The following is a 22,541-nucleotide window of genomic DNA, read 5'->3' as shown; positions in this document are numbered from 1 at the left end:
TTTTCTAGTTTTCCTACCGAAGAAATGAAGACTAGAAAATTTAGTTAAGTTTTGAAAAATAAGATCATCTCTTTCTTCAGTATACATGTTTACATAGTGACAAGTATATATATGTGTGTGTGTGTGTGTATGTGTGTGGGAGTGAAGGTATCCATCCTTCGAAAACACTCGCTACGAAACGGTATCTAGGGTTAAATATAGGTTCTATTATACATATTTACAACTTTCGGTATATATTACAGCGTGGGCACCTCATCGTGCTGCCACGGTCCACAGCCATTCAATCCGAACAGTCCAGCACCCGCTCGCTCTAGTCTCATTCTATCTACCAGCGTTAGGGTTCTCACTGGCGCCGCCTGCGCCATCTCGTGGAGATTGTCACCTGCTTCCACACACACACATAAGTGTGTGTATGTGTGTGGAAGCAGGTGTGTGTGTGTGTGTGAGCTAATGAAATGCTATACCATTGTACATTTTTTCCTATTTTATCTTGTTGTTGAACTAAAATGGATATTTCAAGCTGGAAATGTAATATTCTTTGAATAAGAATCAGTTGTCAACAGTCAGAAATTCTCAAAAGCAATAAGATTTATTTATTTTTTTTAAATAAAAAAAAATTCATCAGCGATATTATTTGACTTCTCAGTGATTTGGATATTGCCAATTTGTGTTGTGAATCATCAAACCTACTTGTAAGCGTCATACCAGTTGCAACTCAACTCCACACCAGTGTAATTAATTCAGATTTCGTTTTCTTGATGTAAATAGGCTTTCGAATTTTTCTATGTAAATAATCGCAAATAAAGTGTTCTCTCATATCACACCCATAGTAATTATTGAAGATATTTTACAGTACTTGCCGCTAACTGTTGCATGGCATTCTGTGATATGTTCAGCATGATAACATACGTGTTTCGACCTGTCACTGTGCTGCCCTCTTGCGGCAAAGGAAAAAACACTTCAGTGTATCGTGTATCGTGAGCGAGTATGTGTGCGGTTGCAGGGCAGCGCCTGCTAATCAATGATGACCAGAATAAAAGGAAAAAGAGTCCAAATTTATTCTTGTGTGGTGATTTTTTAATAATGTGAGAGCAATCGACATAAATTGAGTGCGTGTGTGTTCAATACGCATTAATGTTTTTCATAAATAAATTCTTTATTGAAACATATTTTTGATTCCGATTTATTACTCTATGATGTGTATAAGCAGACATATTTTAACTTGAAAACTTGTTACATCTCAGCTCCTAATAATAGATCTGGGTGATCAGCGAAAACTAAAATAGCCTGAAAAAAAATTGTGACTTAAGGCAAATCTTGACAAATAAATTGCAATAAACCAAAAGGGAAAGTTGTTTCTCTTATTCGATTTGCTATTATTAATTTTTCATTTCAAAGCTATATTTTTAGGAATATTTTTCAATTTATTTACAGTAAATGTCATGAAAGCAATCAGATTAATTGAACTTCCAGCTAGAATGCTGTAGACATTTTCATAGGGATTACAAATTTATAATAATGAATTGCATTTTCAATTATTTAAATTGTACATCTCTCAAAGTATGTGGCAAGAATCTGAATATTCTATGACACTTCCAACTGGATCATAATATATAACAAAACCTTCAGTCATTTTACATATAAACAAATAATTTCATCTATATAAATATGATTCACTTCTGCAGCAAGCTATCTAAGATTTTGAAAGCCATAGATTGTAAAAGCATTAATTTTAGGAAGAATAGTAATTTTTGAAATGACCTTCTTGAGTATATGTCTTGTGTTTTCTCCTCAAAAAGACACATATTATTTTTTTCCTATAAAGAGGTAATGTTTTACTCCTGAGTATGTAAATGATAGTTTATTGAATGCTTTGTATTTTTATAATACTCTTTTATTGTAAATTATTTTGAATTTTTTAAAATTTAAATATTTGCAATTTGGACACTATTATAAAAACTTTCATTATTTGTGAATTATCAAAATCTTTAAAAATCAACAATGAAAATCACCATAATTTATTTTTTTATGGTTCATTTATTTGAGAGAAGAATTTGACAAAAGCTTCAATGGTGTGATAACAATTTTGTGAGTCGAAGTAAACTTATTAAAAGATTACTAAATATCCTACATAAAATCTGGCCGAAGTCGATTTTCCTTAAATTGCGTAAGTTTTAAAGTTCCCTTATTTTTGTTTGGATATGATTTTAACCTCATTAGAAATAAAATAGAACCTAATATGCCATCTTGTTTTCAAAATCTTCAATAAGTGTTATGTCTTGTGTGAAAGATAATAAAAATTTTAACAAGTTAGTACTGGACAATATTCAATTTTCAATCCATGTTTTTAAATCTAATTGAATAAAAGTGACCTTTTCTTTCAAAAATGTGAATGTAAAAGCAGTTTTTTACAACTGTTTTAGGTCAATATCATTTAAATGCTATATTGAAGAATAAGAAATTATTAATTAGAGAGGTAAAAGTGTAGTTTAGTGTGCCTCTTGCTGCGCCAAGGATGCCAAGTCGCAAATAAAGATGGCGGACAAAATAAACAAATACTTCTGCAAAACACGTACGTTATCACTTTCTGCATTAAAATTATGATCTTTACTGATAAGTATTTTATCGGAGATTTTTTTTTATCTTATCAGATCATAATCACTGCTTATCTTAACGATTTTAAGGTAAAGAAGTTTTTCAAACCGGCTGCGCCAGTGTGTTGTGTAGAGAGCAAAATGTAGAGCAAGCAATGCCTTCGACATCTGAAGAAAGAACCGGGCAGAATGTTTTAACTTAAAAAAAAAACAAAATCTTACGGCTTTGCTAGCTGCGGGAGCGGGATCCTAGTAGCTTCGTTAGCTCATCTAGCATAAGGTCTGTGTGTTTAACACGAGCAGTGCATAATCAAAAGAAAAGAATGAATCAATCAAACCATTCTCCATATAAAATTTCAAACCAGCATCCTTTTTCTAACTCCATCAACTTGTTACACACACACACACACACACACACACACACACATATATATATATATATATATATAACACGATTTATTTAACACGAAATCACTAATACAGCGACGACAAATATGTACAGCCGAGACGAACACAAAGCAGCACACTACAACGGACAGTAGCCACAAGTAGTAATTCGGTAGTAACAACGGCTGTGTGTCAAGGGTCCTGATGCACTTCCACGGCTTATGGTGGGGGAAAAATTGTAATGATATTTTAAACTCCTAATTTCAATTTAATGAATTTCCAAGATTTTATCTGAATTTAGCCCATAGTAAGTTCATTCTCTTATTTCTTGATCCAATTCCACTTTCTCTACTTAATTAATCCAAGAGAAGCTTTATAAAATTTGCTGAATCGGCTAAACGCCAACAATTTCACACGTTCAGCGTGAAGGGATAGAAAAATGTCCAGTAAGCACATTCTTCTTAAAAGATCCCTGTGTTTCCCTTACTTGTGATTGACATGCATCAGAAATCCCTATCAGAATCTTAATAATATATTAGTACTGTAAAAAAATATTTTCCCTATCCATATCTCATGTTATATAAAACGAGGGATAATTTATTTCGCTCTTCTTCCCCACTTCTGCCTTTGTGCCGCCCGCAATGTGGTGGATTTACCTTGTCCGCGCCTTCTTGTAAATAATTATGCTTGTCTAAGAAATAATAAAAAAAAATTACAATCTCTTCATTGCTTGTCGCACCTGCATTCCGCTTATATATATATATATATATATATATATATATATATATATATATATATATATATATATATATATATATATATATATATACATAAGGATTGAGACTGATAGAGAAGTCTCGTGATTGTTTCAAACCGGTTTAAACTAGTTAAAGACTTAAATTAATTAGGACAAATAATGACTTAAAAATAATACTGTTCTTACATGATAACTTGAAATTTGCGGTCGTAGATTTCATTTTAGTTGTTGACATATTTAGAAAATAGATTGCTGCTTTCTTATCACCTTTATTCAAAGATAAATACTGTTTGCTAGGTAAAAAAATATATAATTAGATATAAAGTAATTACTGACTTAATGCAATATAAATAATTTCAATTTTTTACCTTCTTAATATGAAAATTGCATGCTGAGTGAGAATATGCGAAATAGAGAGCTAATTTACCTCATATATTTTTCATGCATTCAATTTTATTTGTTGTATGGTCTCAAGTTGCAGCTCATTCACCATATTTATAAAAGCTGTTATTTTGACCCTAGATATTTTCATTTTCTTCATAAAGAACATAGATCTTCAGTACATTGAAAATACAAATGAATAATGATAACTTGATTGGTTATGGAAGCTTTATTGCTTATTTATTTATTACAAATACCCAAAAGAATGGCTATGACGCCTTTAGATCTCTAGCATTCCAATATTTCTGTACTTCAGAGACACAAGGAAGGTGGCAAAGCCATAGCAGATTAGATTTATTGTTAATATATTAAAGAATTTTAGTTTATGTAATATTTACTCTTTCTTTTATTTATTAAATCGAAGCTAATGTCAGAATTTTTTTATTCCATTTTAAGAAATCAAAAATAATTTCTTACAGACTTTTGAACTATGCAGATTTTCTTACATTTTAATACAAAATTTGAATTTCTGAATATTTCTTCTTATTATTTTAAATACATCATTCCATACAACTGTTTCAGTAATCGAAATAAAGAATACGTTTGTTGCTATATATATATATATTTGTGAAATCATACCATTATTGAAGATAATAGAGTGTGCAATGTTCTGAAGATAAACAAGGTGAAGTACTTCAGATTTATTAGGTAATTTTACACATAGATAATTTGAGAACCACGAAATAATATTAAAATGAATCATGTATTAACCAAACAATCCACAAAATATTTAACTAAATAATTTCTAGTCTGTATATATAAAACGGGAACGTACGTGGCACAGGAATAGAGCTTATTAGTATTAATCGAATGGCAATAGTTAAATATAAACAAAACATCATATGAATTTCAGACTGCTTTGTTCATTGGACATTTCTACTGCTGTGCTGAATCAAACGTTTTGCTTAGCTAATGAATGGAGATGCAAAATATTATTAGAAGTGTTCAGGAGACAGATCGCCATGTCAACAAAGAGGACATTCAGTCAAAGGAAAGAAGACATAAAAGAAATCAAGAAATAGGCTTCAAACAAAAAGTTCAATAAAACGCAAAATAGGCTGAACTGTTCTTAGATAAATAATCGTTTTTTAGACTTAAGATTAATGTACAGTTTCTCGCCAAGCACATCAAAATCGTACCAATCCTGTAAGTATGAATGCATACCAGAAATGCTAACAAGTGACTTTAAAGCTGCAATAAAAAATTGTCAAGATTGTATTTGGTGAAAAATTGCTAATTTTTCTTTTTTTTCCAATTTTGCCGCCCATGTATTAAAGTCTAGCTATAATCGATATGATTCTGCCTTCAGAAATTGATACATCTTCCTAAACAATTATCTTTTAAAAGGGACATTTAGTTTTATCTTAAGAGAAAATAAATTTAGCTTTTCAAAGACATAAATTTCATTTTCGTACAATTTTTCATTTAATTTCATAATATTTTAAATTCAATTGGACACTCTATAAGAAACAATGGCCTTACAAGATTCAAACTCTCCATCAAAACATTTAAGCACATGTGTTTGCCAATCATTCCATCCATAGTAAGATTTTCATTTCCACTTTTATTTCCTAATATACACTCGTTGTAAACTGTTTTAATTGAAATCATGCATTTTAATCATATTAAATAACTACGTGATTTTTTTTAAATGCATCTCATAATAATTATCAGCCTAAAAACTCTATCTTAACAAACAAATTGGTCACCATAAGCGGCTAATATTCTTTGTAGAAGTTTTAACTGACATAAGAATTGTGATATTTTTTCTGCCTAAGCTTTTAAATAAAAGAAATTTTTAATCCATAACTGGCTATCTATCTATATTAATTTTTAAAAAAAGCTAAAAAGAATCAGATTCATAAATCTAAAATGCACAATTCCGTCATTTCAATTATTACTTCAAAAAATTGTTATTAAATTCTTTTTCAAAATAATTTTTATGATTATGATTGCAGAAAATTTAATTTTACTTCATCTTTTAAGATTTAATAAAAATTTCATGATTAAAGAAGTCATATATCAGAATGGAAACTATATATATGTAATGAAATCTTAAAATTTAATTTAACTCTAATTAATTTTCTAAATTTTAGCCTAATTTAGCCCATGTCAAAATCATTCTAAAATATTCTCTTATTTCCTGATCCCATTTCACTTTTTCTTTTTAATTAATTCAACTGAAGCTTTGTAAAAATGATTGCATCAGCGGTTCCCACGTGCCGAGTGAAAAAATAGAGAATCGCTGATGTAAACAGATTCTTCTAAAGGATCCCTCTGTTTCCTTTGTCTAGGTCGGCACGTGTGAGAAATTCCTCTCAGAAATCCATATCGAAATTTTATGTTATATAAGACAGGGATAATTAAGTTCTCCCTCTTTTTTTACCATTTCTTGACTAATCTCTTGCTAGCAGTGAGCGTGTTTTGTCGGCGCCTTCTTGTAAATAAATTGTGCCTTCCCGCGTTGGATTAAAGCGAATTCAAAAATGCAGAGTCTTCACTATCTTCGAAACTTTCATCTGATTTCAAAAAATTAAATCTTTATATATATATATATATATATATATATATATATATATATATATATATAGGTAAAACAGATATTATTTGAATAATTATGTTTACTACACTAATTAGAATATGCTTAAATAGACTTTGTAGAATATTGTTTTGAAAAGTTATGGAAGTATATTTGCATGAAACATAATTGATAAAATAGAAGAATGTATTACGTCTATAGTAATGTATCACACGAAGTTTAACAATATTTGGAAAAGTGAAGCACAGTAATATAAATGATTGTGAGAAAAATTCTTTATATATTTATATTTCAGTAGAAGAGTTAAACACTTACTTGTTATTGATTTGTGTTTGAACTCTTTTGATCAAGAACATTTAAAAAGAAATTTCTATAAAATACTCCATACCTTCGAAATTTATTTTTTCACATATTATTGACAAAGCTGGGTATTTAAACAATTTTTATTCTTTTACTGTTCCAAAATCAATACTATTCACAATTCCATCGATTGATATTATCAAAACAACTGAATAATAACAATGTCCATATCGACTATTTTCGTCAGTTTACAAAATTTTTTATATTTGTATGAATTAATTTGCGATATCAATGTACGTAACTACTTCTTCAAATTAATTGGAATTCAAAATATTGGCACAAATTTTGGATTCACTGTATAGGAAACAGAGAATCCAAGGTTAATCCAATATAAACTTTCCGCAATGACGCAAGCACAGAAGGAGGGGGAGTTTATGAATCCGAGAATGAGCAAATGCATAGAAAATTCAGCTTAAAAAATAATCTTGCAATGAACTACGAATGGAAATAAATATACAAAATAAGATTTATTTAAAAAAACGTAATAGGCAGAAAATTAAAAAAAAAAAAATTAAATACAATACTTTTTTGTAATATTTATGTGGTAAAATATCAAGAGTGAAATATACATTATTTTTCAGAAATCTTCTTGAAGAACGTTAAATTAAATTTTTCTACATTTATAATAGCACAACCAAAAATCTTCTGCACAATGAAACACAAAACGTATCATTACATTCCAAATCTCTATCTACGTATCATTCCATCTACATTTTAAAACTATACTCGAAATTTAAGGAAAAAATGTACAAAATGTATTCAATACAAAATGGTTTAATATAAGATGCACAGTTGAAGCAGGAAAAACCATGTCATATAAATTCCATAATTTAAACTCTTCCATATAAAGTCCTACTTCTACATATTAGAGTTTACGTTTCTCATAATAAATCACAGCTTTGAAACTTCAAGAAGGTGCAAAATGTCACAGAAGAAAACTTATACAAGTTATAGGCACACACAATAGTAAAAGGGAAGTACTTTAATTTACAATACTTTTCAATAAAATACAATTTTTATTGGAAACATTTTAACGTAAGCGTATAAAACATATTTACATTAATAAACTAATCTGGGGCTACAACAAACTGCACTGACGTTGATAAAATTAAAACATGCATATCTGCAGGTTTTCAAAGCTTGATATTGGAGAAACTGAAAGGTTATTGAATGAGTGATCGTATCGTCTTGATAATGTTCGTTTTTTTTTTTTTTTTTTTTTTTTTGGAGGAGCTACTGCTGAACATTTATAACTGCACTGTTTAAATTTTCAACTGTTATTTGTAATTTCGGATGAACAACAAGATTATTTTTTCTTGTTTTCTTTAATAGCCTTAAAAAGTTGGAACATTCACTTAAAAATAAGAATTACCTTGTATAATAACAATGAATATGCATTCTATGCCGTGTTGTACAAAATAGAATTCCTAGAAGAGGCTATTTAAACATATTTGAGTAAAATAATAAACTTTTATGGTCCTTATTTTTTGAAACGTTAACTTACTACAAAATCATTATTATAAGTGTTTCTCTTTAAGAGGAGGTGAAATACTCTCCCATTAACAGGCACTCTATAATTCATTCATTTGCTATGATATGCTTCGGCAAACGTTTCCTTAAAGAAATGGAATGAGAAAATCTTACATCACAGAAATCACATGCATACGGTTTCCCTTTCGTATGCGTTCGTAAATGTACTATTAAATCCCCGTTCTCTCACGTATGCAGACGTAAATGTACATTTAAATTACTTTGCTGCGTAAAGACTTTTTTGCAAAACTCGCATTTAAACGGTTTCTCTTTTGTATGCACCCGTAAATGCGATTTTAAATTCCACTTAACCGTAAAGGATTTGTTACAAAAGTCACAAGTATATGGTTTCTCTCCCGTATGCGTCCGTAAATGTAATTTTAAATTTTTCATAGCGGAAAAGGTTTTTTTGCAAAACTCGCATATAAACTGTTTCTTCTGTGCATGCAGCCTTAAATGTCTTTTTAAACTCCAAATCATAGTAAAGACTTTGTTGCATAAGCTGCAAACGTAGGATTTCTCATTCGTATGCGGCATTAAATGAATATTTAAATGTGACAGCTGAAAAAAATGCTTTATTACAAATGTCACACGTATGTGGTTTCTCTTTCGTGTGCACCAATAAACGATTCTTTCAATTCCAAAGCTGAGAAAAAATCACAAACTTTGCAAGCATATGGTTTCTCCGTTAAGTGGTCAATGAGAAAATTGCGTTTTTAAGACACTTTTTTCTGCACGTCAGTAGCATGAAATATCTCTTTAATTCCGATTTGCAATTAAATTTTCACGACGAATATAATTTAAATGCCTTTGACCATATATGGCTAAAATGAAGTTTCTTCATTAGGTGAATCAAAAGAGAAAAGTTTGAATGCAATTATTGGAAGAATATTTTATAACATGAATCATAAGAATAAATTCCTCTTTTTTGTATTTAACAATACTCACATATATACACTAGTAAGTAATAAAAATTATAGCTTGATAAAAAATTCCTAAACAGATGTATTGGAGAATTTCTTATTTCCTGGTTCTTGATTCCATCGAGATATGCTGCATGTTGAAGTTGGGATTGCGGGTCTTTGAAAAGTCAAGCCTTTATTATCGTTCCACTTTTATTCCAAAAGATGTAATGATATATCAACTTTTCTCATTAATATGTCAATAAGTTCGTGACAACACAATCTTGGAACCTAAAAGAGAGAAAAAAAAATGCAGCGTTACATTTAGAGCAAATAAAAACAGCAAAATTAATATTTATTATTTCTGCAGCACACTGACATATTAATGATAGAGCATTTTAATTAGTTAGCTTCACTTAAAGTGACGAAACTAAATGGCGAAAGATGTCCAGATGTTGCGATTGAGGGCTCCACTAAATGAATATTTCTCAAAGTGGTGAGAAGAGAGCAGATGAACATTGATGACATCATCTAGGGGTAGTGAGCATTCGTAGGAAATAAAAACGTTCAAAATATTGTGAATGGAGAACTTTGCCAAGAATTTTCCCCATACAAAAAGTAAAAGATGTAGTATTTTTGCTATTCATCTCAAAACTGGGGGTGGTGGAGACTCGAAGAGGAAAAAAAAAAAAAAAAATGAAATTAATTTAGCGATTGCGAAAGCCTAAAAGGTTGACTGCTTTGCCTTATTATTTTACATTTACATAGTTATTATTTTTTGTATTGCAAGAATCGATCTCCTGCAAAAGATTGCACTTCAAGCATTTTACTTCAAAAAAAAAAAATCAATTATTCGGATTTACTAATTTTCTATTTAAAGTTTTTTTAAACTCCTAAAGCGATGAATTTTGCAAACAAGCTTCTCCAAAACCACAGATTTTAACATTCACCCCCTCAGGGGCTCACCTTCTTTAGGTGGGTACGGGTGTCCTAATCCCGAGGTACCCAGGGATCTTTTAATCTTTTTCTCTCCCATTCCCCCCTGCCCCTTCTCTATACTTCATCCTTCCATCCCTCGACGGTAAGTGAGGGAGCTCTTCATGAGAGGCGGTTGCCGCTCTGTTTGCTTCTTGCTTCTCATGGACAGTCAAAAACCCCATGTGTTTGCCGTGCGTGGCGACCCTTAAGACGGGTGGTACATTTCGGTCCCTGATGTATCAATCGGCTGGTATCCCAGACATTTGACTGGGCTGCTCAAGGGGATTAAGCGAAGGGGTCACTTCTTGGGCTTGGCGTTAAGGGTGGTCACTGTCCCCGGGGGTGAGAAGGGTGGTCACTGTCCCCGGGGCCGGAACCTATACTCTCAGCGTATAGGTTCCGGCTAGCACCATGGTAAGCGCCGAGGCTGGGAATGTCTGGAGCCGGTGGCTGCCTTCCCCTGGTTGGGCTCCGTGGTGGGCGGTGCCGTCGAGACCCGAACTTTTATCTGACTCTTATGGGTTTTTTTTACTTCTGACACTGAACCGTTATCTGAAACTGCTATTATTATTCTCTCCATTCCTGATGGAAAACTTTCTGAATTATCTCCTTTTGCCATTGAAAAAGCTTTGAAAGGTATTGACGGTAGTCCAAAATCAATCAAGAAACTTCGGTCGGGCGACTTATTGATTGAAACAACTTCTGCTCTTCAAACGAAATCGTTTTTGCAAGCCAAATCATTTTTAAATCATTCCGTTTCTGTAACACTTCACCGGACACTTAATTCCTGCCGTGGTGTTATATCTGAAAATGAACTTTTGAATTCTCCTGAAAGTGAAATTCTTGATGGCCTTGCCAGCCAAGGTGTAATTGCAGTGAAACGCATTTTTATGAAAAAAGGAAATGCTCTGGTTGCCACTAATAGTATTATCTTAACTTTTAATACAACTAAATTACCATCCAGCATTAAAGCAGGCTACTTAAACTGCAAAGTACGCCTTTATATACCTAATCCTATCAGGTACTATAACTGCCAACGTTTCGGTCATTCCAAGACTGCTTGTAGAGGGACACAGACCTGTTCTAGATGTGCAACTGCTGGCCATCAAGCTAATGATTGCTCTGCAGACCCGCAATGTGTAAATTGTAAACAACCACATCAATCTGAGTCCCGAGATTATCCACAATGGAAATTAGAAAAGAAAATCCAAGAACTTAAAATAAAGAAAAACATACCATACTTTGAAGCTAAAAAGCTGTTAACACATGAACAAAGACCACTTTCTTATAGCAATGCAGTGAAATCTGTAACTTCCTCAAGTACACTGACTGACGAAAGCATTACAAAAATAATTTGCCCCCCATTATCTAAATTAAAACCGATAGTTAAGAATTCCCCACTCAAAAATACTTCTGCATCCATTGAAACTGGGAAATCTAAACCAAACACCAAGCAGAAAGTTGAGACTAAGAAAGCAAACAAAAAATCTGACCAAATTAAACAAGCTAAAGAAACAAAAGCCGATAAACGTACTAGAATTTTAACAGAGCGTAGAGCCCAAACGAAGTCTTCAACAAAACATTCCTTAACACAGGAAGACTTCTTAAAAGAACAGATTAAAGACAAAGACTCGGACAATGATCCTCTCTTCAGTGTTCACTTGTCTGACGAAGAAATGTCCTTTAGTGACTCGAACGAATCGATATCCTCTAAGAAACTATAAAGCAGTTTTTCTTATTAATGTACAACTTTCGAAGATATCCCACAACCGAAAATTTAATAGCATACAAAAGAGCCAAAGCAGAGTCTCGACGTATTCAACGACATAGTCATAGAATGTCGTGGCAAAAATTTGTTTCAGTCTTAAAAGTTCCTATTTCAAGCCGAGAACTTTGGCAAAAAGTTAAAAAAGCTACAGGCACTCCTTTTTCTAATACTGTGTCAATATTAAATGTTAATAAGCAGATTATATCAAATTTAAAAGACATAGCAAATACAATAGTTTCTACTTTAGCAAGTACATCCTCCAGCGAAAATTATAATCCACATTTTTTAAATTTCAAAAAACTTTCTGAGAATAAAAAATTGAACTTTGAGTCCTAATCCGATTTACCTTAAAATAGTAATTTTACATTTCAAGAACTTCAGTTTGCTTTATCAAATGTTCATAAATCTTCACCTGGCCCAGATAACATCAGCTATGCAATGATCCAGCATCTAACTTACGAATCGCAGAAAAACTTGTTGTATCTCTTTAATCGAATTTGGAAGGAACAATATTTTCCGTCTTCTTGGCAACAGGCAATAATTATTCCTATCTTAAAGCCCAATAAAGATCATACGAATCCTTCGAACTATCGCCCAATAGCTTTAACAAACTGTCTCTGCAAACTCTTAGAAAAAACGATTAACCGACGATTTATATAATTTTTGGAAACAAACAAAATTCTTAATCAATTCCAAAGTGGCTTTAGAAAGAGAAGATCAACTTTAGACAATATTTTAAGTTTAGAAAACGATATTCGTTCTGCTTTTTTACAGAGGAAACACTTGGCGGCCATCTCTTTCGACATCGAAAAAGCCTATGATCGCACATGGAGATATGGCATCCTGAAAGATCTCTACGACTTTAATCTACGAGGAAACTTACCAATTTTTATTCAAAATTTTTTACGATTGAGACAATTTAAAGTTAAACTAGGACATGAATTTTCTGATATTTTTACCCAAGAAGAAGGTGTCCCACAGGGCAGTGTTTTAAGTGTCACACTTTTCATTATAAAGATTAATAGCATTTTAAACCAGCTTCCACCATATGTCAAAGGATACCTTTATGTAGACGACCTATATATTTCTTGTATGGGAAATCATATGTGTTTTATAGAGAGACAACTGCAAACGGCTGTGAACAAAATTAAACAATGTTCAGATTTAAATGATTTCACTTTCTCAACGGCAAAAACAGCGGGAGTACATTTTTGTCGGAAGAGAAATCTTCATCCAGACCCTGAAATTATTCTATATGATCAAAAAATTCCTTTTCTAAATGAAATTCGTTTCTTAGGAATCACTTTCGACAAAAAGCTGACGTTTCAATCCCGCCTAACTTTTTTACGAAAAAAAAAAATGTGAGAGGGCTTTAAATATCATGAAAGTTCTTTCTAATACATCTTCGGGAGCTGACAGAACTTCATTGCTGAGAATATATAGAGCTACCATCCTTTCAAAAATAGATTATGGGTGCGCAGTCTATGACTCAGCTAGGAAAAGCATACTGAAAAAAATTGACCCTGTTCACCATGCAGCTCTTAGAATATGTTCTGGAGCTTTCCGCACCTCTCCAGTTAAAAGCTTATATGTTGAGTGTTACGAACCAGATTTACACCTTAGAAGACAAATGCTTTCTTTATATTATTATTTTAGAATTCAGTCTCATCCTTGCCATCCATATTACGATTTTAAACTTCGACCTTTTCTCCTTCGTTTGCAAGAAGCTAGAAAGAACTTTGAACCTATATTTTTAACCAAGGTGCGCACTATTTTATCAAAACTTAATATGAACCATCTAGAATTATCCCCACATCCATTTAACAGTATCCCCCCATGGAGAAACCATACCTTTTATTTTCTTAACCCTTTTGAAAACTTTAAAAAATCGGACACAGCAGATATTGTTTATCAAAAATTATTCCTTGAACACAGGTCTCATTATCAGTCTTTCATTCCTATTTACACTGACGGATCTAAGACATCTACCCATGCCTCATTTGCTGTGGTTTTTCCAGATAAAATATCATGTTTTCAACTTCCTTCATGTTGCTCCATTTTTACGGCTGAGACCACTGCAGTTTTGCATGCTTTATTAGAAATTTTAAATAGACCTAGTGGAAGCTATATTATTTACATTGATTCTTTAAGTGTTTTACAGTCTTTAAAATCGTTCCAAAATCATGCTCATCCAAATATTTTAAAGATTTTAGACCTATTTTATAAGATTATCTCTCGTGGCTTTACAGTCTTATTCTGTTGGATACCATCCCATGTGGGAATATGTGGGAATGAGCAGGCTGATAAGAGTGCCAAATCCGCAACTCATTTTTTAGAAACACCCATACCTGCGCGCGATTTGAAGAAACAGGCAAAAATCTGTCTTTACAAAAACTGGCAAACACAGTGGGATTCAGAAACTCTAAACAAACTTCATACTTGCAAGCCCACCATAGAAAACTGGCCTTCTTTGAATTATCGAAAACATGACACAGTTTTAACTCGTCTGAGAATCGGTCACACTAGATTCACACATAGACATCTGTTATTAAATGATCAATTGCCAACATGCCCACATTGTGACTGTGGAATAACAGTATATCATATCCTTGTTGAATGCCCTTATTTAAGTGCTCAGCGCTTATTTTACTTCAAAACAACAGCGGTGACTTTGACCTTGTTGCTTGGTAGAGATCCACATGAGAACCTTTTTGTCTTTTTAAAATCTATAGGCTTTTACTCCTTAATTTGAACTTATCATTTTGGCTTCGTAGGGATACAGAGATCGCCATTTTGAACTTTTAGCGAGATCGACAGAAACTGTTTGCTGTAGGATTTGAGTGAAACCCGAAAGCTTAAACTTCCGAAGATAGAATTGAAGTTATTTTCTGGTGATGCTAAAGGATTTGATTTTTGGAGAAGATTGATTTGGATGCAAGTTTGCTTGCGGAAGATAAGTTCCAATATATACTTCAAGTAATGGTGCCTGGGTCGAAGACTGCTAAAGTCATCGAGAGCTTGCCGTTAATACCGGCAAATTATAAAAAGGCAGAAGAATTTTCGAAGGTACGTTTCGGGCGTGAAGACCTTTTGGTACAAGTTTACGTCCGAGAATTATTAAGTATGGTAATGAAGAATGCCACATCTGGTAGAGCTACAGCCAACCTCTCAGCTTTATATGATGAACTCACGGGGACGCTGCAAGTCCTGGAAAACTTGGGATGAACTCAACAAAAGTGCGGAGATTTTCTGATACCTTTGGTTGAATCTTGTCTCCCTGAAGATGCCCTCATAGCTTGGGAAAGAAATCGTGCGAGATCGGATGAGAGGGATGACAGTCGCTCACTGGAAACCTTGATGACTTTTTTGAAGAAAGAGGTTAATGGCGAGGAGATGATCGAGCTGACTCGAACCGGATTTAGGATTAACGGAGGAATAAAGGCAGATGTCAATACAACGAATTCAAGTAGGAGGAATTTTGATTGTCTTTTCTGTAAGAAGCATCCCATAGAGGATTGTTATATGGCCTGAAAATTGACTTTATAAGAGAGAAGGAAGATTTTATCTAGGAAAGGAGCCTGTTTTTCTTGTTTACGTTTAAAACACGTGTCCCGAAATTGTAAATTTAAAGGCAAATGTACGCACTGTGGTAACAATAACTTTCGTTTGATGTGTCTAGATCGGGATTTAAGTTCACATAAGAACGGAACTGAAGTGTCTACTAAGATTATGACTAACAGTACTCTGCAAACTGTTCTACTGATGACTTTAAGAGTCGTACTTGAGAACGGTAATAAAGCAGTAAATGTAAGAGCTCTCATCGACACTGGGTCTCAGCTCTCCTATTTAAGTACAAGAATAATTAAAGAGCTTAAATGGATACTTAAAAGGAAGCAGCATTTAGAGCAAAGCTAATTTGGGGGGGGGGATATTGAGCCACGTTTGCATGAGGCACACAAAATTAAGATTTCCAGTTTAAACGGTAATTTTTCTGTAGATATTGAGGTTATGTCTGAGGAAAGAATATGCAGCTATGTGCCTAAAACTAGAGCTCTTTTGACATTGAGGGAGTGGGAAGAAAACAAAACTGTTATATCAGATTTGTATTCAAAAGATTATGTTACTGATTTGCCTATAGGAGCCAATGTTGCTGGACAGATAATGACTGGTAATTCTGTACAATTAAGTTCTGGTATAATTGTGTTGGAAACTAGGTTGGGTCACACTTTAATAAGTACAGAAAACTTGAGTGGTAGCCTTGTTCCCACGACGGAGGTTATTGAAGGTGATCGATATAATAATATGCATGTTATATCATTGCATTTGATGAATTCTGCTGTGGATCGACTATGAGAACTTGAGGTTATAGGAATATATGACCCATGAGAGTGCTAGAATTACTGAAGGGGAAAGACGGCAAATTGAATCGACAGCCGTAAAGGCATCGGGTAGATGCAAGAGTCCCATTAAAGATAAGAAGATTTATTTAGATAATTTTGTTTTTTTTTGAAAAAATATTTTCACTTAAAATCCTGCTGGTTTGGTGTTATCTACATAAAATTTTGACTAGTTCTGTTAATGATGTTAAAACAAGTTTGAATTGAAATTAATAATAATCTAAAGGTTAACTAACAGGTTTTAAAATCAAGTTTTAAAAAATTGAATTGAAAAAAAATTAAATGCATTAATTTTTTTCCAGATCTATTTGGGAACACTTTTTAAAAAGATTCTAAAAACATAAAGACAAGAGAAAAAGAATAATAATAATAATAATAATAATAATAATAAAAAGATCTTTCAAATTCTTCAAAGTTTTCACCCTTTTGTAATGCTAACCAGCCCAAGTGTTCTATCTACTTCATCCATTTTTTTCTTAAGCAAACTGAACCCTAATCATTCAGATAAGATTACATGTCATTGTATTCCACTTTTATTATATTAATACCTGTTTACAATTCTGTTTCAATCCATGTACTAATTTCTTCTTAAACAAATGAGAGGTGAAGATTTTTCAATTAATTTCATCCACTAATTTCAGCAGACTGTGGTTTTAGAATTATTGCAATTAATTTTAAATTATTTTATTGAAGTTGGAAACATCAATTAAAATTTGCCTGGAACTATGCCCCTTACATTACCTGATTAATACCATTTAGTCTGAATAAATATTTAAAATTTCAATAAGAAAATTGTAAAGGATAGAAAAAAATGCATTTATTATTCTTATATATATATAAAGATATTTTTATATATAGCAGGCAATTAATCAATTTTACAAAGAGAATCATGAAATTCTCAAATTCAATTTCAAGCTTTAGTCAAACTTTAGTTAACAGACTTCTCTAAAACCAAACACTATTTTTAGAATGAGATAACTCTACCTGGACTAGATATGTATCTCAAAATTGCTAATGTTAGACAGATGAAATTCATTACAGTGAATTGGATCATACTAAGTATTGATTTCAATCATATTTTTGCAAAAATTTGTTTATGGAAAGTCTGTGCATCTGTCCACGGCAATGCTAACAAAATCATTCAAAAATGTAGAATTATATGGATGATATAAAAAAATTATTCTATTACAATTTAATTTCAGTTTTTCAATTCGGTCTGCCAGCCTATATACTTGCACATATGAAAACTTGATGTATGAAAAATTATATTTAAACTGCAGTATATATTTAAATGTCATTTAAAGGTTAATAGCATATTATTATCAAAATTATTTTCACTTTCATAACTACTTTACTTCTTCATCATTTGCTTTCTGCTAAATAACTTTCCTCATTAAACTAAAAGAAAAAAATCCTCCATACATGAAATATTCAATAAATCAATCATACATCAAATATAAAATAAATGCAAATTCATTAAAAATATTTTCATTATGAATTAACTGCTCCTTTAAAAAAATGATTTTATTGATATAAAAACTGTAAATAATTATGTTCATAAAATACCTGAAAATAATTAACAGTAGGTAAAGAACATAACTTACTCAACAAATGATTCGGTGGTTGCATTCTTTTTAGTAATGTATCAGTAAGCACCAGATCTGGAAAAAAATAATAATAACATATGAATTAACAAAAACATGGTACATATGGAGGAAAAAAAAAAAACAATAATGCCTTGATTTGTCAAATTAAACACTACTAAACTAATATAATAGTATTAAATTATAATTAAAAATAAGGAGAAATATATAGAATAGGAAAAAATATATAGATAATAATTAATATAGATAATAAGGAGAAATATATACATAATAATTAATAAGGAGAAATATATAGAACAAAAATCTAATAGATATATGTATTTATAATTTTTCTCTATTTCTAAATAAATATTTTCATGTAACGTCAAATATATCAAACAATTGCTTCAAGAATTGAAGTTTCTTTGCCTTCTTTTAGAATTTCATCCAAAATATTTAAGATTATATGTATTTTAATATTTTGAATCCTTTAAATAATTCTTCATACTTATAATATGCTCTACTTAAGGAATCTAAAGCACAAGCTAGCACAGTTAAAAGTAAACAAAGAAAATTCAAAATAAAATAGAAAGGTTTAAAGCCAAATCAGCAATTCAAAGAATTGTTTGCTTATTCATTTAATGAGCAAGATCTGCAGCTGTATTATGAGATCTTTAATAATACAGAAATTTTTTTTTTTGACATGATGAATGCTATCATTCTTTATTTCTATTTCTCACAATGGCTTAGGCTTTCAATAATATTGTTGTTAACATAAATCATTACTCTAATTTTAGAAGCATAATTTGTGTGCATATTATTGCATGTTTTTGAAAAGAATTATCAGCACAATGCTTAAGGCTGTTCTAGATATTTAATTTTTCTTTGAATTAGAATGATGTTTGGCATAAAATCAAAATCATTTTCTCAAATATTTGTTACAATTGATGTTTATAAGTATCGTATATTGTACTTACATTAATATTTGAACATTTAATATTACAAATATATTGATTATTATTATAATAATAATAACACAGAATATTGCATTAATATTTGTAATTACAGTAATTATGTTGAAATACAATTTAAAGTAAAAAGCATTTATTCCTTTGGCACAATAATTTGAAAAATATGCAGCATTAAATTTCAACTATACCATATAAAGTAATGATAAAAAGAAATGTCTTCAAATTCATATCCCATATTAATTAAAATTTCACCAAGGCCACTTACAATAATGGTAATGATAAAAAGAAAATAAGATATGATAAAAGATTATAATAGAAATTCAAATTTCATATTATAATATTAAACATTTAAAACAATCGGAGAAGTCTCCAAAGAATTTACCAAAAGTAAATCAAACAGCTTGATATTAATTAGGATTTATAATAGTCAAAAAAATTTAAAGAATGTGCAAACTATAAATACAAAATGTTTTGCTTTTTGGCAAATTATCATCTTCCAATGTATGTACATTGGAATACAGGTCATTACATTTACAAGTAAGTTTCAATACTTTGATGAAATGTTTAACAATACTTAAATTCATTATAAAACATTTGAAAGGTTACTGGAAAAAACATTGTCTTGCTTAAATATAATGCTTTGATCTGCAACTTTAAGATATTTAACAAATAAAATAGGACTTTAAAAAAAATGTACCTTGCTTCATTCATTTTCATTAACATCTTACTTTTCATATTTACTAGAGATGACAAATTAAAATTACCTATACTGCATTAAATAAATTTTGATTAATTATAGCAGAATCTACATTATTTATTTGAAAATAAAACTTTTATGAAAGATAAAGTGTATTTTTGAGTAAAATCATGAATTTAAAGGGACGGAGAAAAATAAGAAGTGCAAAAAGGAGGGAAAAAAGCTAGTCAATGATACATTCTGAAGTTTTTCTGATACCCTTTCTATATACATTATTAAAAATAAAATTTAAAAATATTTCCTTTTTCATTTTATTTCTTAATCTGAAAAATAAAATACTTTAAATGCACTTTTTCAGTATATGTATATTTTTATATTAAATATCTGCCACATAAACATTTATCACATTAAAAATTAAAATGTTTAGAAAATAAAGTGGTAGCTCAAGTACAATCCTTATTATTTGATCATGGAATTTTTTTTTTTCTTTGTATATCACGCAAAAAGAGGAAAAAATGTATCATTAAGAGAAGTGGTTTTATTAATTTGTGATTATGTCTCTAGAATATAGTATTTAACAGTAAAGGATATAGAAAGATCAAAACTTCTTTTGCATTAAAAAATATTGAAAATCCAAATCAATGCAATAAGCCTTAAAATTAACTTGCAAATGGTTATACTAGAAACAAATAGGGCCTAAGTGAAGATTAGTGTGCACCAGCCGATTGTCGCCAATATTGCAATTCATCGGATCCCTCTTATAGCAACCGTACTGCTGTTTTGTTTACTACTTTTTGCAATGGTTGAGTTGTACTTAAACTACAATTAAATTATGAAAAATGTCAAATTAAAAAAATATCGATTAAAGATTTTACTTTTGTTCTTTATTATAATTAAAATTTATTAAATAAAGAAATTTAAGCTTATAACTAAAAGTTATTTTCTTCTTTCTTTTTTTAATGTGAATACGAACAGAAAATATTTATTCTTTTGCAATTTTTAGTTGTCAGTATTCGCTTTAAAAAAATCGTCTGCATTCTCACTTTCAAAGACAGCTGCAAATGGAATTCTTCGCAGTTCTCGTAATTCTTTTGGTGTTATAACGGTTGGTTCCCTTCATAATTTGTTATGTCGGGATTATTTCAAACCTGTAGAATGGTTGAAGGGCGAGTTAAATATGCATACATATATATTTTACGAGTTAATGAAATTAGGAAAGGATGCTTGTTTGAAATGTTGTATTGAGAATGGTTTGATATCGAACCGGCAGAATGGATGGAGGGTGAGTGGAATATATTTTTTTACAAGTTGATGAAGGTGGGGAAAGTATGTTTGTTTGAAATTTTGTATGGTGAATGTTCCCATTGCTTATTTCTCCGTTTTTTTCTTTTCTCTTGGTTATGTACTGTTTCTGTTTTCCACACAGTCTTTATGTTCAATGTGCTAGCGAAGCTACTAGGTTCCCGCTCCTGCTGCTAGCGAAGCCGTAGGATGTTTTTTTAAGTTAAAAAATCCTGCCCGGTGCCTTCTACAGATGCCTTCGGCATCTGTAGAAGGCACCGGGCAGGATTCCTTCTGAAATCCGTTCGTACAACATCCTTCATTCTTTCTTTTCAATTGATTATGTACAGTTCATGTTATCCACACAGTCCTTATGTTCAATGTGCTAGCGAAGCTACTAGGTTCCCGCTTCCGCTGCTAGCGAAGCCGTAGGATGTTTTTTTTTCAAGTTAAAAAATTCTGCCCGGTGCCTTCTACAGATGCCTTCAGCATCTGTAGAAGACACCGGGCAGTATGAAAAAAAAAAAAAAAAAAAATACTTATTAGTAAAAAGTTCTAATTAGATGGCGGGAAATAGTAACCGTAACTGTTCCGCGCAAGTATTTGTTTATTTTGTTCGCCATCTTTATTGGCGACTTGGCATTGTTGGCGCAGCTGGGTGCACACTAAAATTCACTTTTACCACAAATAGTTTAATTATTCATAGAAACAGTGAAATTGGATAATTAAAACCCTTTTCCCTTAATTTTATTTTAGATTTAACATGGTGAGATCTAACTGTTCATAAGTTTTAAAAAAAAGACGAAACACAATGGTTTTCATTTTCTAATAAGATAAAAAATCATAGAGTCAAATAACAAGGGGGGAAAAACGCTTTTTGTAAGTGAAGCGGAGCTGTTAAAGCGTATCAAATCAATTAATGACTAACTCAGCTTTCTGATAAATTGTATGCGGACGCCAGTAAATAACTCACCGCACTTCATGTTCTAATGAAGCAGTTTTAATTAAAACTCGTTCAGAATTTAGGTAGGAAAATCATAAAATTTCTGCTGTAATTATTTACAGGTTTAAATACATAAAATTCAACATTCACAGGAAAAAGAATTCAATAAGAACTTACAACGAACAGCTTTTCATGCCGAGACTACATCTGAAAGTAAACATAATAACGTGACTAGCGTCTCAATCGCAACGTTTATCCCACTAGCTTCTCAATCGCAACGTGTATCCCTATGGGATGGGCGAATCCATCATAAACCGTACTTTTCACAGGTAGGTACATTTGAGTGAGAGGGGCACCAGTTATAAGCGTTGTCTTTTAAATGTTGAGTTGTATCTCAACACTTTTTCTTTAGA

The 22,541-nt window shown here is 31.3% G+C and overlaps 1 long non-coding RNA gene across 1 annotated transcript; it reads right to left on the bottom strand.

Annotated features, from left to right (window-relative positions):
- Nucleotides 1–8,699: 8,699 nt before the first annotated feature.
- LOC129987841 (uncharacterized) lies at nt 8,700–22,387 on the bottom strand. Its single transcript, XR_008785597.1, has 3 exons — nt 22,306–22,387; nt 18,258–18,314; nt 8,700–9,801 (listed from the first exon to the last, which is right to left on the bottom strand). It is a non-coding gene; the product is annotated as an uncharacterized LOC129987841 (long non-coding RNA).
- Between the last annotated feature and the right edge of the window lie 154 nt (nt 22,388–22,541).

Source organism: Argiope bruennichi, chromosome 10, assembly GCF_947563725.1.
Source record: "Argiope bruennichi chromosome 10, qqArgBrue1.1, whole genome shotgun sequence".
NCBI classification, from domain to species: domain Eukaryota; kingdom Metazoa; phylum Arthropoda; class Arachnida; order Araneae; family Araneidae; genus Argiope; species Argiope bruennichi.
This window is presented reverse-complemented; position numbering and strand designations above follow the sequence as displayed.